This window comes from Triticum aestivum, chromosome 6D (assembly GCF_018294505.1).
Source record: "Triticum aestivum cultivar Chinese Spring chromosome 6D, IWGSC CS RefSeq v2.1, whole genome shotgun sequence".
NCBI lineage: Eukaryota > Viridiplantae > Streptophyta > Magnoliopsida > Poales > Poaceae > Triticum > Triticum aestivum.
The window spans coordinates 311,244,819-311,260,931 of NC_057811.1; positions in this window are offsets into that span (position 1 = coordinate 311,244,819).

Sequence of the window (16,113 nt, forward strand, 5' to 3'; positions counted from 1 at the left end):
CTACCAATCTATCCCCCTAGGAGAATGCGCGTAGTGCTTGGTTTTTGATGAATTGTAGATTTTTGCAATAAGTATGTGAGTTCTTTATGACTAATGTTGAGTCCATGGATTATACGCACTCTCACCCTTCCATCATTGCTAGCCTCTTCGGTACCGTGCATTGCCCTTTCTCACCTTGAGAGTTGGTGCAAACTTCGCCAGTGCATCCAAACCCCGTGATATGATACGCTCTATCACACATAAACCTCCTTATATCTTCCTCAAAACAGCCACCATACCTACCTATTATGTCATTTCCATAGCCATTCCGAGATATATTGCCATGCAACTTTCCACCGTTCCGTTTATTATGACACGCTTCATCATTGTCATATTTCCTTGCATGATCATGTAGTTGACATCGTATTTGTGGCAAGGACACCATGCAGAATTTTTCATACATGTCAGTCTTGTTTCATTGCCCATCCCGGTACATCGCCGGAGGCATTCATATAGAGTCATACTTTGTTCTAGTATCGAGTTGTAATCTTTGAGTTGTAAATAAATAGAAGTGTGATGATCATCATTATTAGAGCATTATCCCTAAAAAAGGAAAAAAAAGAGAAAGGCCAAATAAAAAAAGGAAGGCAAAAAAAGAAGAAAAAAGAGAAAGGACAAATAAAAATAGAAAGGCCAAAAAAAAGAAAAAAAAGAAAAAAAGGGACAATGCTACTATCCTTTTTCCACACTTGTGCTTCAAAGTAGCACCATGATCTTCATGATAGAGAGTCTCTTATATTGTCACTTTCATATACTAGTGGGAATTTTTCGTTATAGAACTTGGCTTGTATATTCCAACAATGGGCTTCCTCAAATGCCCTAGGTCTTCGTGAGCAAGCAAGTTGGATGCACACCCACTTAGTTTCTTTTTTGAGCTTTCATACATTTATAGCTCTAGTGCATCCGTTGCATCGCAATCCCTACTCCTCGCATTGACATCAATTGATGGGCATCTCCATAGCCCGTTGATTAGCCGCGTCAATGTGAGACTTTCTCCTTTTTTGTCTTCTCCACACAACCCCCATCATTATATTCTATTCCACCCATAGTGCTATGTCCATGGCTCACGCTCATGTATTGCGTGAAAGTTGCAAAAGTTTGAAAATACTAAAGTATGAGACAATTGCTTGGCTTGTCATCGTGGTTGTGCATGATGAGAGCATTTTGTGTGACGAAGATGGAGCATGGCCAAACTATATGATTTTGTAGGGATGAGCTTTCTTTGGCTATGTTATTTTGAGAAGACATAATTGCTTGGTTAGTATGCTTGAAGTATTATTATTTTTATGTCAATATTAAACTTATGTCTTGAATCTTATGGATCTGAATATTCTTGCCACAATAAATAAAATTACATTGATAAATATGCTAGGTAGCATTCCACATCGAAAACTCTGTTTTTATCATTTACCTACTCGAGGACGAGCAGGAATTAAGCTTGGGGATGCTTGATACGTCTCCAACGTATCTATATTTTTTTATTGTTCCATGCTATTATATTATCCATATAGGATGTTTTATATGAATTTATATGCTATTTTATATGATTTTTGGGACTAACCTATTAACCTAGAGCCCAGTGCGAGTTTCTGTTTTTTTTCCTTGTTTTTGAGTATCGCAGAAAAGGAAAACCAAACGGAGTCCAATTGACCTGAAATTTGACGGAGATTATTTTTGGACCAGAACAACCCCACAGAGTATCGGAGATGGGCCAGAAGAGTCCCGAGGCACCCACGAGGGTGGGGGCGCACCCTACCCCCCTGGGCGCGCCCCCCTACCTCGTGGTCGCCTCGGAGACACCCCTGACTTGTTCCCGACGCCAAAACCTCTTATATATACAGAAACACCCAGAACATAACCTAGATCGGGAGTTCCGCCGCCGCAAGCCTCTGTAGCCACCAAAAACCAATCGGGACCCTGTTTCGGTACCCTGCCAGAGGGGGAACCCTCACCTGTGGCCATCTTCATCATCCCGGCGCTCTCCATGACGAGGAGGGAGTAGTTCACCCTCGGGGCTGAGGGTATGTACCAGTAGCTATGTGTTTGATCTCTCTCTCTCTCGTGTTCTTGATTTGGCACGATCTTGATGTATTGCGAGCTTTGCTATTATAGTTGGATCTTATGATGTTTCTCCCCCTCTACTCTCTTGTAATGGATTGAGTTTTCCCTTTCAAGTTATCTTATCGGATTGAGTCTTTAAGGATTTGAGAACACTTGATGTATGTCTTGCATGTGCTTATCTGTGGTGACAATGGGATATTCACGTGATCCACTTCATGTATGTTTTGGTGATCAACTTGCGGGTTCAGTGACCTCGTGAACTTATGCATAGGGGTTGGCACACGTTTTCGTCTTGACTCTCCGGTAGAAACTTTGGAGCACTCTTTGAAGTACTTTGTGTTGGTTTAAATAGATGAATCTGAGATTGTGTGATGCATATCGTATAATCATACCCACGGATACGGTGACATTGGAGTATCTAGGTGACATTAGGGTTTTGGTTGATTTGTGTCTTAAGGTGTTATTCTAGTACGAACTCTAGGATAGATTGAACGGAAAGAATAGCTTCGTGTTATTTTACTACGAACTCTTGAATAGATCGATCAGAAAGGATAACTTTGAGGTGGTTTCGTACCCTACAATAATCTCTTCGTTTGTTCTCCGCTATTAGTAACTTTGGAGTGACTCTTTGTTGCATGTTGAGGGATAGTTATATGATCCAATTATGTTATTATTGTTGAGAGAACTTGCACTAGTGAAAGTATGAACCCTAGGCCTAGTTTCCTAGCATTGCAATATTGTTTACGCTCACTTTTCTCGCTTGTTACCTTGCTGTTTTTATATTTTCAGATTACAAAAACCAATATCTACCATCCATATTGCACTTGTATCACCATCTCTTCGCCGAACTAGTGCACCTATACAATTTACCATCGTATTGGGCTTGTTGGGGACACAAGAGACTCTTTGTTATTTGGTTGCAGGGTGATACGTCTCCAACGTATCTATAATTTATGAAGTATTCATGCTATTATATTATCTGTTTTGGATGTTTATGGGCTTTACTAAACACTTCTATATTATTTTTGGGACTAACCTATTAACCGGAGGCCCAGCCCAAATTGTTGTTTTCTTGCCTATTTCAGTGTTTCGAAGAAAAGGAATATCAAACGGAGTCCAAACGGAATGAAACCTTCGGGAGAGTTATTTTCGGAACGGAAGCAATCCAGGAGACTTGGAGTAGACGTCAGGGAAGCTTCGAGGAAGCCACGAGGCAGGGAGGCGCGCCCTACCCCCCTGGGCACGCCCCCCACCCTCGTGGGCCCCTCGTGGCTCCCCTAACCGACTTCTTTCGCCTATATATGTCCATATACCCTAAAAACATCAGGGAGCAGAATAGATCGGGAGTTCCGCGGCCGCAAGCCTCTGTAGCCACCAAAAACCCAATAGGGACCCTGTTTCGGCACCCTGCCGGAGGGGGGATCCCTCACCGTGTGGCCATCTTCATCATCCCGGCGCTCTCCATGACGAGGAGGGAGTAGTTCACCCTAGGGGCCGAGGGTATGTACCAGTAGCTATGTATTTGATCTCTCTCTCTCTCTCTCTCTCTCTCTCTCTCTCTCTCTCGTGTTCTTGAGATGGTACAATCTTGATGTACCGCGAGCTTTGCTATTATAGTTGGATCTTATGATGTTTCTTCCCCTCTACTCTCTTGTAATGGATTGAGTTTTCCCTTTGAAGTTATCTTATCGGATTGAGTCTTTAAGGATTTGAGAACACTTGATGTATGTCTTGCATGTGCTTATCTGTGGTGACAATGGGATATCATGTGATCTACTTGATGTATGTTTTGGTGATCAACTTGTGGGTTCCGTGACCTCGTGAACTTATGCATAGGGGTTGGCACACGTTTTCGTCTTGACTCTCCGGTAGAAACTTTGGGGCACTCTTTGAAGTACTTTGTGTTGGTTTGAATAGATGAATCTGAGATTGTGTGATGCATATCGTATAATCATACCCACGGATACTTGAGGTGACATTGGAGTATCTAGGTGACATTAGGGTTTTGGTTGATTTGTGTCTTAAGGTGTTATTCTAGTACGAACTCTATGATAGATCGAACGGAAAGAATAGCTTCATGTTATTTTACTACGGACTCTTGAATAGATCGATCAGAAATGATAACTTTGAGGTGGTTTTGTACCCTACAATAATCTCTTTGTTTGTTCTCCGCTATTAGTGACTTTGGAGTGACTCTTTGTTGCATGTTGAGGGATAGTTATATGATCCAATTATGTTATTATTGTTGAGTACCCTAGGCCTTGTTTCCTAGCATTGCAATATCGTTTGTGCTCACTTTTATCATTAGTTACCTTGCTGTTTTTATATTTTCAGATTACAAAAACCTATATCTACCATCCATCTTGCACTTGTATCACCATCTCTTCGCCGAACTAGTGCACCTATACAATTTACCATTGTATTGGGTGTGTTGGGGACACAAGAGACTCTTTGTTATTTGGTTGCAGGGTTGTTTGAGAGAGACCATCTTCAACCTACGTCTCCCACGGATTGATAAACCTTAGGTCATCTACTTGTGGGAAATTTTCTACTGTCCTACTAACCTCTGCACTTGGAGGCCCAACAACGTCTACAAGAAGAAGGTTGCATAGTAGACATCACAGGGTTGTTTGAGAGAGACCATCTTCAACCTACACCTCCCATGGATTGATAAACCTTAGGTCATCCACTTGAGAGAAGTTTGCTACTGTCCTACAAACCTATGCACTTGGAGGCCCAACAACGTCTACAAGAAGAAGGTTCTGTAGTAGACGTCATGGAAGCCAACCAGAGCCTCAGGGGCTACTATCTGTACACGGGCGCATTGTGCATGTAAAAATAGTTAAGCTATTACATTACACACCTTGAAGCCTCTCAACAGGCCCATGAAAGCTTCATTCAATCCGCTTTTCGCGGACAGAACCCTTTCAACTTCCGCACCATTAAGGTACGATGTTCCTCTGAGATGGACACACTTTGTAATGTGCTCATTAGAGTATCCGGCACCTCCGAATTCCGGGAGGCTGCTGCGGGAGTATGCATTCCCTTCAAAGGGGTACATCGGCTTGACCCTAGAGTCGTCTTCGGCTGTAAGCCGGATAGTTCGGGGCCTTCATTGTTGGGCCCCGTAGGGGCTGCGCCCCCTGGACCCTTGACGATCGAAGTACCACCCTCAGGCGTTGTTTTCATTGTCCCCCATGCTGCTTGATGGTCAGGGGAGATTCTCCGAGATGACACCTCGAAGTCGTCCGCCCTAAGAGGCAAGGAAGCATGAGAAGGCGTCTTGCTTTCCATCATCCCTGGAGTTAAGTCTCCTGATGAGGAGGACTGTCGGGGTGGACTGTAGGCCGAACTGCAAGCATATAGTTTAAATGTTACCCCTACAACCCGAAAGGATTGGGATATGTCTAAAGCATCCTTGTTCACTTACGATTCAGCAAGGGGCTTGTCCCTGGAGAGGTGCCTTGCGACGACATCGGCTTCGGAACCCGAACCATATGGTAGGACTACCTTCCCTCTCTTGGGTGCTTCCGCCTCCAAGTCTTCGTACACAGTCCTTTTCCTCCCATAAGGGGAAGGGATATCACCTTCTCCCCCCCTTTGTCTGCTGAAGAGGGAGTTTCAGTTTCCCCGGGCATAGTGTCCGGCATACCTATAGAGTGGAGGCCGCTTTCGGCCTCTTCGCTTTTCTTCTTGTCCTCTGGCGCTGGCACTTGATACGGCGCCGGGACCAACATCCTCGTCAACACAGGATCGACCGAGTCTTCGGGAAGTGGAGCTGAACACCTAATTCGTTCCGCCTTCTTTATCCAGCCCTGGTCAAAGATAGAGCTCTCAGTACATCGCTATGGGATAATCAACCGAGTTGCGGTTAGAAATTGGGTGCTTACCGGGGTATCCGGATGGTTGCAGTCGAGACCGATGTCCTCTGATGTGTCCGGCCACTGCTTTCGAGTCTTGAAGAATAGTTTCCACATCCCTTCGTGCGTTGGGCCGAAGAATTGCTGAAGTCTCTGCGGTCCTTCCGGACTAAACTCCCACATACGGAGAGGCCGTCGCTGGCACGGGAGGATCCGGCGGACTAGCATCACCTGGATCACGTTTATAAGGCCAACGTCCCTTTCAAGGAAACTCCGGATACGACTTTGCATCGTCTGTACTATGCCAGCTGATCCCCAATCTAGCCCTTTATTTATCCACGATGCGAGCCGCAACGGAGGGCCAGATCGGAACACAGGTGCGGCTGCCCATTTGGTGTCGCGGGGTTCGGTGATATAGAACCACTCTTGTTGCCATGAGTTGAAGGTTTTCGCGAAGGTGCCTTTTGGCCAGATAGTATTGGCAAGCATGCCCACCATAGCACCGCCGCACTCCGCTTGCTCCCCGTTAATTAACTTCGGCTTCACATTGAAAGTCTTGAGCCATAGGCCGAAGTGTGGGGGATGCGGAGAAAGGCTTTGCACACGACGACGAACATCGAGATGTGGAGAAAAGAGTCCGGAGCTAGATCGTGGAAAGCTAGCCCATAATAGAACATGAGGTCGCGAACAAAGGGGTGAAGAGCAAACCTTAACCCGCGGAGGAAGTGGGAGATGAATACAACCCTCTCGCCGGATTTTGGTGTGGGGATGACATGCCCTTTAGTAGGGAGCCTGTGGGGGATTTCCACAGTCAGGTACCTCGCCTTCCGAAGCTTCGCGATATCCTCCTCGGTGACCGAGGAGGCTGCCCACCTACCTTGGGAGATGGATCCGGACATAACTGGAGGGCCTGGAAACAATGGAAGAAATATAATCCTGGGCGCTGGAGCCTGTGGTTGGGAAGGTTGAGGAAGAGCTAGGTGTGGGGGAGGGGGGAAGACGGGTATGTGCCCCTTTATAAAGGCGAAGAATATCGAACGCCTCCTCACGGGCCTTAAAACTCGCCTATTCCCAAGGAATCGCCAACAACACGGTTGGGTTACCCACGTCCATAATAATGAGAATCCTGTGATAAGGGGACACGATCTCTGCTTCGACAAGACGTGCCAATGGAAACCGCCTCTCGAAACACGGAGCGGGAGGCTAAAAAACGGTTCGAAATAATGACCGGGCGAAGACATGGCGTCTCACAACAGAAGATGTCAGTAGATGGGACTTGTTAAATATTATACTCTTTGCGGAGCTTATTTTGCAGAGCCGGACACGTTATCTGTGTTCAAAGACTGCTTTGGAATACTCGGAGGAGGAACCCGCCTTGCAATGCCGAAGACAATCTGCGCGCCGGGTACATCGTCATTGAAGCCTGGTTCGGGGGCTACTGAGGGAGTCTTGGATTATGGGGTCCTCGGGCGTTCGACCTATGTGATGTGGGCTGGACTGACGGGCCATGAAGATACAGGACATATGACTTCCTCTCGTGTCCGGATGGGACTCTCCTTTCCGTGGAAGGCAAGCTTGGCGTTCGGATACGAAGATCCCTTCCTCTGTAAACCGACTCTATACAACCCTAGGCCCCTCCGGTGTCTATATAAGCCGGAGGGTTTAGTCCGTAGAGGCAATCATAATCATACCGGCTAGACATCTAGGGTTTAGCCATTATGATCTCGTGGTAGATCAACTCTTGTAATGCTCATATTCATCAAGATCAATCAAGCAGGAAGTAGGGTATTACCTCCATCAAGAGGGCCTGGACCTGGGTAAACATCGTGTCCCCTGTCTCCTATTACCACCGACCTTAGACGCACAGTTCGCGAGCCCCTACCCGAGATCCGCCGGTTTTGACACCGACATCCGCCATCGCGTCGCCCCTTCGGGCCGTAACGCTGTGGCCCACGGTCCACCGCCGTCCATGCGTGTTGACTTCCATGTGATATGCATCGCGCCGCCTCCCTTGGCGCGGGAACGTCGCCGTCCGCGCCGGTCTTCGTCATGCTGTCGGGTTCATTGTCGCATACTTCGAGCACCACCGCGGTGCTCCTTCTCTAGCCGCCGCCGCCGCTGCTCTTCTTCCACGGCTCCAGGCGACTACCTCAACACCGACGACCCTCGACTCGACACCGACCATGGCGATCTTCTCACGGCTACCTCGACTACGGCTACACCACCTACGCTCTCCGCTACCTCGACAAACGACACAAAGGGCTATCATCCGCTTGAGCAACTTGTCGGCTTCCTCTACAGTCAACGCGTCCGCGACGCGACACCGTCCATGACGCTACCGCTATGATTGCGGGGGGATGTCAGCCTGTCGGCTGCTATTCTCTCCGGTCTGACCGTCCGCGACGCTCCTGTTGTCTGCACCGCTACCGCTACGACTGTGGGGGATGTTAGAGTATATAGGCATATCTTTGTATATGGTAGACTATGATTTGTAATCATCTCCTGCCTTATCTCGAGGAGAGGCTTCTTGCCCTCCAAGCCTTGTACTCTATATAAACCGCCCGAGAGGCTCAATACAACATCCATCATATTCCTCACCAAATTCCTCTTCCCTTCTAACACTCTCGAAGGATGTGCTTCTCGCGGCAAGCTTTGAGGGCAGAGAGCCGCATCACAGTGTCGATCGGGTTCTCAGGCTCCGACACCGGCTCCGGCTCGGTCTCGACGGGATGGTGTCAATCATCGGGACGAGGAGAACAATGGCGTCGACGTTCTCCACCTCCATCACCCGAAGGAGGAGACTGGACCCCGCGGCCATCATTGATGCCACAGGAAGCGCATGATCTTCCACGGCCACCAGACCCATGATTGGACGCGGCCCATATTCTCTATATTGGTTGTTATTTTGGCAATCAGGGTCATATGACGACATTGTTAGAGTTGCTCTTAGGGCTGACTGTCGGCGTCCTGGGAACGGGGGTCCCCAGACTTGCCTGCCTGCGGCCCACGGCGTGGCTCCACCAGCGGCCCCGTACCGCCCATCTTCACCAACACACAGTCAAGACCCTCGCGAGGGGCCAAGCCTCGCGAGGCGGACGATACAAGACCTCCTCGGGAGCGGCCTCACCGGGCTGGATCGCGAGGGGCGGAGAGATCAAGGCAAGGGACACCTCGCGAGGTTCCTGTGACGCAAGTGATGACGACTGGAGCCAGGCGGGCGCCAGCGCGCGCAGTGTCCTCGTTTCCTCTTTGGTGCTAAAGGGGCAAGCGTAGGCGAGGAGTCCCGAGGCATCCGGCAAAGGTTTCCATATCGGTGCAATGAGACCAAGACCAGCAGGACGGCAAGACGGAGGTCATCATGGAACCCAAGACGGCGTCACCACCAGAGCCTTTGGCAGGCGAAGACCACCTTTAGTCAGGATAACTTTTACTAGTTCTCTTCCTTCGAATTTGGCCGTTGTGGCACCCTTCCTGTCGGCGTTCTGGGAACGGGGGTCCCCAGACTTGCCTACCTGCGGCCCATGGCGTGGCTCTGCAAGCGGGCCCGTACGGCCCATCTTCACCAACAAGCATTCGAGACCCTCGCGAGGTGCCAAGCCTCACGAGGCGAACAACACAAGACCTCCTCGGGAGCGGCCTGATACGTCTCCAACGTATCTATAATTTTTGATTGCTCCATGCTATATTATCTTCTGTTTTGGACATTATTGGGCTTTATTATTCACTTTTATATTATTTTTGGGACTAACCTATTAACCGGAGGCCCAGCCCAGAATTGTTGTTTTTTTGCCTATTTCAGAGTTTCGCAGAAAAAGAATATAAAATGGAGTCCAAACAGAATGAAACCTTCGGGAACGTGATTTTCAGAACGAACATGATCAAGAGGACTTGGACCCTACGTCAAGAAATCAAGCAGGAAGCCATGAGGTAGGGGGGGCGCCTACCCACAGGCGCGCCCTCCACCCTCGTGGGCCCCATGTTGCTCCACCGACGTACTCCTTCCTCCTATATATACCTACGTACCCCCAAACGATCAGATACGGAGCCAAAAACCTAATTCCACCGCCGCAACCTTCTGTACCCACGAGATCCCATCTTGGGGCCTGTTCCGGAGCTCCGCCGGAGGGGGCATCGATCATGGAAGGCTTGTACATCAACACCATAGCCTCTCCGATGAAGTGTGAGTAGTTTACCTCAGACCTTCGGGTCCATAGTTATTAGCTAGATGGCTTTCTCTCTCTTTTTGGATCTCAATACAATGTTCTCCCCCTCTCTTGTGGAGATCTATTCGATGTAATCTTCTTTTGCAGTGTGTTTGTTGAGACCGATGAATTGTGGGTTTATGATTAAGTTTATCTATGAACAATATTTGAATCTTCTGAATTCTTTTATGTATGATTGGTTATCTTTGCAAGTCTCTTCGAATTATCAGTTTGGTTTGGCCTACTAGATTGATCTTTCTTGCAATGGGAGAAGTGCTTAGCTTTGGGTTCAATCTTGCGGTGTCCTTTCCCAGTGACAGTAGGGGCAGCAAGGCACGTATTGTATTGTTGCCATCGAGGATAACAAGATGGGGTTTTTATCATATTGCATGAATTTATCCCTCTACATCATGTCATCTTGCTTAAAGCGTTACTCTATTCTTATGAACTTAATACTCTAGATGCATGCTGGATAGTGGTCGATGTGTGGAGTAATAGTAGTAGATGCAGGCAGGAGTCGGTCTACTTGTTTCGGACGTGATGCCTATATACATGATCATACCTAGATATTCTCATAACTATGCTCAATTCTGTCAATTGCTCAACAGTAATTTGTTCACCCACCGTAAAATACTTATGCTCTTGAGAGAAGCCACTAGTGAAACCTATGCCCCCCAGGTCTATTTTCCATCATATTAATCTTCCAACACTTAGCTATTTCCGTTGCCTTTTATTTTGCTTTTATTTTACTTTGCATCTTTATCACAAAAATACCAAAAATATTATCCTATCATATCTATCAGATCTCACTCTCGTAAGTGACCGTGTAGGGATTGACAACCCCTTATCGCGTTGGTTGCGAGGATTTATTTGTTTGTGTAGGTGCGAGGGACTTGCGTGTAGCCTCCTACTGGATTGATACCTTGGTTCTCAAAAACTGAGGGAAATACTTACGCTACTTTGCTGCATCACCCTTTCCTCTTCAAGGGAAAACCAACGCAGTGCTCAAGAGGTAGCACGGCCTCACCAGGCTGGCTCGCGAGGGGCGGAGAGATCAAGGCAAGGCAAACCTCGCGAGGTTCCAATGACGTGAGCCATGATGATCGAGACCAGGCAGGTGCCAGCGCGCACAGTGTCCTTGTTTCCTCTTTGGTGCTAAGGAGGCAAGCGCAGACGAAGAGTACCGAGGCGTCAAGCAAAGGTTTCCATATCGGTGCAACGAGACCAAGACCAGCAGGATGGCAAGACGGAGGTCGGCATGGAGCCCAAGGCGGCGTCACCACCAGAGCCTTTGGCAGGCGAAGACTGCTTTTGTCAGGACAACTTGTACTAGCTGTCCCCTTTCAAATTGGCCGTTGTGGCATCCCTTCCCGCTCAATATTTGGGAAGAGGACCAGGGCCTCTATAAATAGGATTAGCCACCACAGTAGGAGGCAACTGAGCCTCAGCCCTCTCATCTCGGACTAGATCCAACCCATCCTCACACCACCAAGCACAAGAACACCTCACCTCAGGAGGCTGTTCTTCCCCTTGTACTGTTCATCCTCAGCCCGAGAGGCAATCCACCACACCACACTGGACTACGGTATTACACCACAACGGTGGCCTGAACCAGTATAAATCTTGTGTCTCTTGTGTTGCGAGTTCATCGAGCTAGCCTTTGAGGTCATGGAGAGATTGAGGGCGTGATTTGGTAGGGGGAGATCTTCGTGCGCACCCCAGCATTCGAACCTTGAGGGTTTTGCCGGAACCGGAGATCCGACATTTGGCGCGGCAGGTAGGGGTGGGCCGGAGCTCTTCTTCCACCAGTTGATCCGCTCGTTGGTCCCCTGACACTCCGCGGCTCCGATGTCCGACGACTCAAGGACCAACACCGACCGCTGGGCAGCCTGGCCAGCCCGGGCGGCGCCGCCCGCCCAAGAAGACCTCAACCCAGTGCCCCAGGCAGCACGCGCACCACCAAACACTGCGGGGCGTGGGCGACGCGGTCACCCGCCATCCGCCCTAACTCCGCGGCAAGTGTGGGCAGCCGCGAGAGCCTCAAGCCACGCCGCGGCCACGGCACCACACACCCGACGGGAGCAAGCAAACATGAGGGTCGCGCTCACAGTGGCTCGGGAACTGTTGCGATGCCGGTTAATGGAGAGCGACTGGGATGCATTGCTGGAGCGTGTCGCTGAGCTCTTGGACGCCGCAGCCTCAGGAGCACCACCCTTCTACTCTCTGCTCACACCTCAAGCCGCAGCCAGGTCGAATGGCGGGCCTCGCCGCGCCCGCGTGCCCGCGGGCGCGCCACCAGGCTTCATCGACACCGGCGCAACCAACAGAGCTAGACACCCGCTCGCACCCGCGCCACCTCCGGTGGGCGCGGGGACGAGCGCTGCCACCTACGGCCCCGGCGGGATGCAACCCTACCATCCTCAAGGCGGCACGTTGGGCCGGGCAACATGGAGCATAGGGCACTACGGCGAGGTCTTTGAGGCGACGGCCTCGGAGGCCTACGTGCCCCGCATGGTGGACCAGGAGTACATGCTGGAAGACGACCCAGGCTCGTTCCTCGAGCCGGGCTGGGAGGAGGAGGCGCTAGAAGTTGGCACCTTTCAGGGCCCTCCGGAAGCCTCACCAACTGCGCCGGCGACAACAGCTATAGGGTACCACTAATTCCTCAGGAGCAGGCTTACGCTAACCATGGGACACAGGAGGATCAGGTCGCAGCAGTGGATGGTGGCCCCAACTCGTCGGCCTCCCTGCCGCCAGGGGGGCACACTGGGGGCTGCAGGAGAGGGGCCGGGAGCAAGGCCCCTCCCTGCGCCGCACGGAGCAAGGCGTCCCCCGGAGGTTGGCCCTCTGCCGGGGAGGTGCTCCAGAGCCTTCCCCCGGCAGAGGACCCATGGTGGCTGAGGGTGCCGTTGGCGTCCCCTTTGCCCCTTGGTGTCGTCCTAGTTTCCGGTCGCCCCCAACGGTGGTCGAGGGAGGCGCAAGGCGGGCCCCTCATCTGGCGATATGAAGTAAGGCTCACGCCTGTGAAGGTCTCCGCTCATGACACTCTCACGTAATAATGAGTGGGGCTGTACATGCCCCGGAGTCTCAGGAGTGCCGCCCTCGGGCCTCGGGGGCTCCCTCCCACGTCCTAGTGGCAGCACTGAGCTCCGCGTTGGTGAGAAGACAAGAAGACTAGACTAGGCGCCAGACGTGGCCATTTGCTTTGGTTCTCTTTTCTGTAACCCTGCCTTCTGGATTTGGATTTAAGTTGAAGTTGAATTTTCATTGATGCGCGCGGGGGGTGCCTTTTCACGTTCGAGCGATTTCTTGCTATCTGGTTCTTGCCTTAATTCGGAGTTCGCGCCTGTTGCTTCCCCTTCGCGGGCCCCTCGCGAGCGGGGCTAGGCATGGCGCACACGCGCCACGCGCATGTTGCGCCACGGCTAGCGCTTGCTTATCACGCGGCCCCCTCGGGCGTGTCGACAAGCTCCTCAGGAGCTTCCCAGAAACTCGCAACCTCACAAGCTGGTTTGGGGCTCGTCCAAGCTAAGGTAAACCACAACAGCAAACTCGCCCCAGGATACGTGAGTTCATGAAGACACATATTCAATTAGCCTAAAAAGATAGAGGCAGTAGTATATTTACATGAGGGGCTTCCCCTCCAAAAATGCTCTTACAACCTCTAGGGCCGCGCCCCGAGCTTCTGCGTGCAGGACAAACAGCTGCAAAACACGGGATCAGTCGGACATGTCGCTCGCCGTGTCTCCGGATCACCCTCAGATGTGTCGCTGGCATCGCTGCCACCATCGCTAGCATCACCATCACCTCCACCAGCGCCGCCATCACCATCGCGACCACGTCGCCTTCGTCCGCCGCGACCACCACCGCGTCGTCATTAGAAGTGAAGGCCCTGACCAGCGCGTCCACATTGTCTTCCACCCATCACGCCAGGTCACCCCGGATGGCCTCGGGTACGGGAGCGATGGTGGCGTCAAAATCAAAGTTGGGATCGGTGTTTTGGAGATGGCTAAAGACGCGGGAGAACGCACGCCCGAGCAGGCCGCGGCTCCTCTCTTCAACAAGTTGGCGAACTCTCTTAGAATGATTCTCCAGGCGCGTCACCACATCGGTAAAGAAGCGGAGATGGCTGGCGTAGTCGTTCGCGTGGGGATGAGGAGCATTCTCATCGCAGATGTGGCCCAACGCCGCATTGGCCCTGTTCCTGAGGCCCTCGAGCATGGGGGCGTGCACGCGCTCCAGCATTCGTAGTTGAAGCACTTCCTCCCTGTTCTGCTACGCGATGGACTCGGCGTTGGCGTCCCACTGCTGGAGAGAAAGCAGCTCGGCGCGGGCAGAGGCTAGCTCAGCCTGCGCCAAGGCCAGGGCGGCTGCGGTGGCCTCCTCGCGTCGTTCCGCCTCAGTCAGCCTAGACTTGAGGGCAGCAGTCCTACCCGTGGCCTCGGCCGCTACGAACTCCAACTCCAGGTCGTACCTGCCCTCAAGATCCGCGCGAGCCTCGGCCACCCGGCGATCGACCTCCTCCTGGGCGCTGGCCTCGCGCGCGCCAATGGAGTCTTCCGCTAGGGCAACCTGACGCTCCCTCGTCTCCAGTCGCTCGAGCTCAAGGCTGTGCTCCATGGCTTCCAACGCTAACGCCTCCTTGCCCTTCCGGATCTCTTCCTCTTCAGCGGGCGTCCTGCTCAACGACGCAAAGGCGGCTCTGCGTGCTTCCACTTGCTGCTCCAAGGAGGTGTTCCAGGCTTGGAGCTCCCATGCGCGCTTCTCCGCGACCTCACGACGGTGGTCAGCTTCCCGGGCCTCTTCCGGAGCTCGGGAGCAGGCCTCCCGCGAGGCTGCAAGAGAAACCTCGGCCTTCGCATTATCAAGCTCGCGCTGGTGGCGCCCGAGGTTGATAGCCACCTTTAGCTTATGCCGCTCCTCCGCCAACCGAAGACCCTCGGCTACGAGGCGCGCATCCACATCCACGAGTTCTTCACCAAGCCGGTTCATCGCACCCATCGCCTCCCGAAAGAGCTCGTGGCGGACGATGCTCCTTTCATGCGCCGATTTGAGCATACTGCTGACTCCGTCCTCCGCCGCGGGGACCGCAGATGGGGCCCGAAGCGGCTCGCCCCCTTTCAGCAGGGGGCTGGCGCACACCTAGTTGCGGGCCAAGCCTCGCGAGGAGCCCGAACGAGTGGAGGCCCGCTGCTTGAAGAGGAGCCCAAGACCGAAGCCACCCAGCCGCCGTCCACGACCAGGGGAGGAGCCCTTGGCACGCTTGCTGTATTCCAAGCAAGGCCGCGGAGGAGAGACGGCGAGGGCGCGAGCTCAAGATGCCTTGTCGACGGGCTGGTTCCCCGGTTGACTCCACGCCGTGAGCAGCACGCGGGCTTGCAGCGCTCAAGTCTAGCGGGAGAAACGAGTCGAGAGGAGGTTGCTTCTCAGGAGATTCCGCGGCCTTGGCAGAAGGGATCCTGAAGAGACATCGTCAGGAAGGGAAGTAGCACGCGGAGAATCACCAAGATAAGGTACTTACTCGTCAACGGCGATGTACTTTCTTTGTTTTAATGGCCCGAAGGTGCCGCTGCCGCGGCTTGGGGACCCCTTCCTCTTGCGGAGCTCTTCGAAGTCCACACAAAGCCGACCGAAGCGCTGGACATGGCAGCCAACACGAGGCGCAACTGGGGAAGCGCTTGAATGGGCAACCTCAGGAGCGCGAAGCTGAGGGGAGCTATCGGGCTCTGCCTCGCAGCGACCTCCCGAGGCCTCAGGAGCCTCGGCCTCGGCAGTCGCAGGCCGCATCGCCCCCTCAACCACCGCCCCAGGGCAAGAATCACGAGTTCCCGAGGATGGCGCCTCGGGAGCCCTAGGCGGCATCATCACCTCGGCACCTGCACCATCGGCCTCCAGCGGTGCTCGCCCCCATGCATCCACACTTGGGGCAAGCTCGACGCCAGTGGCAAGGA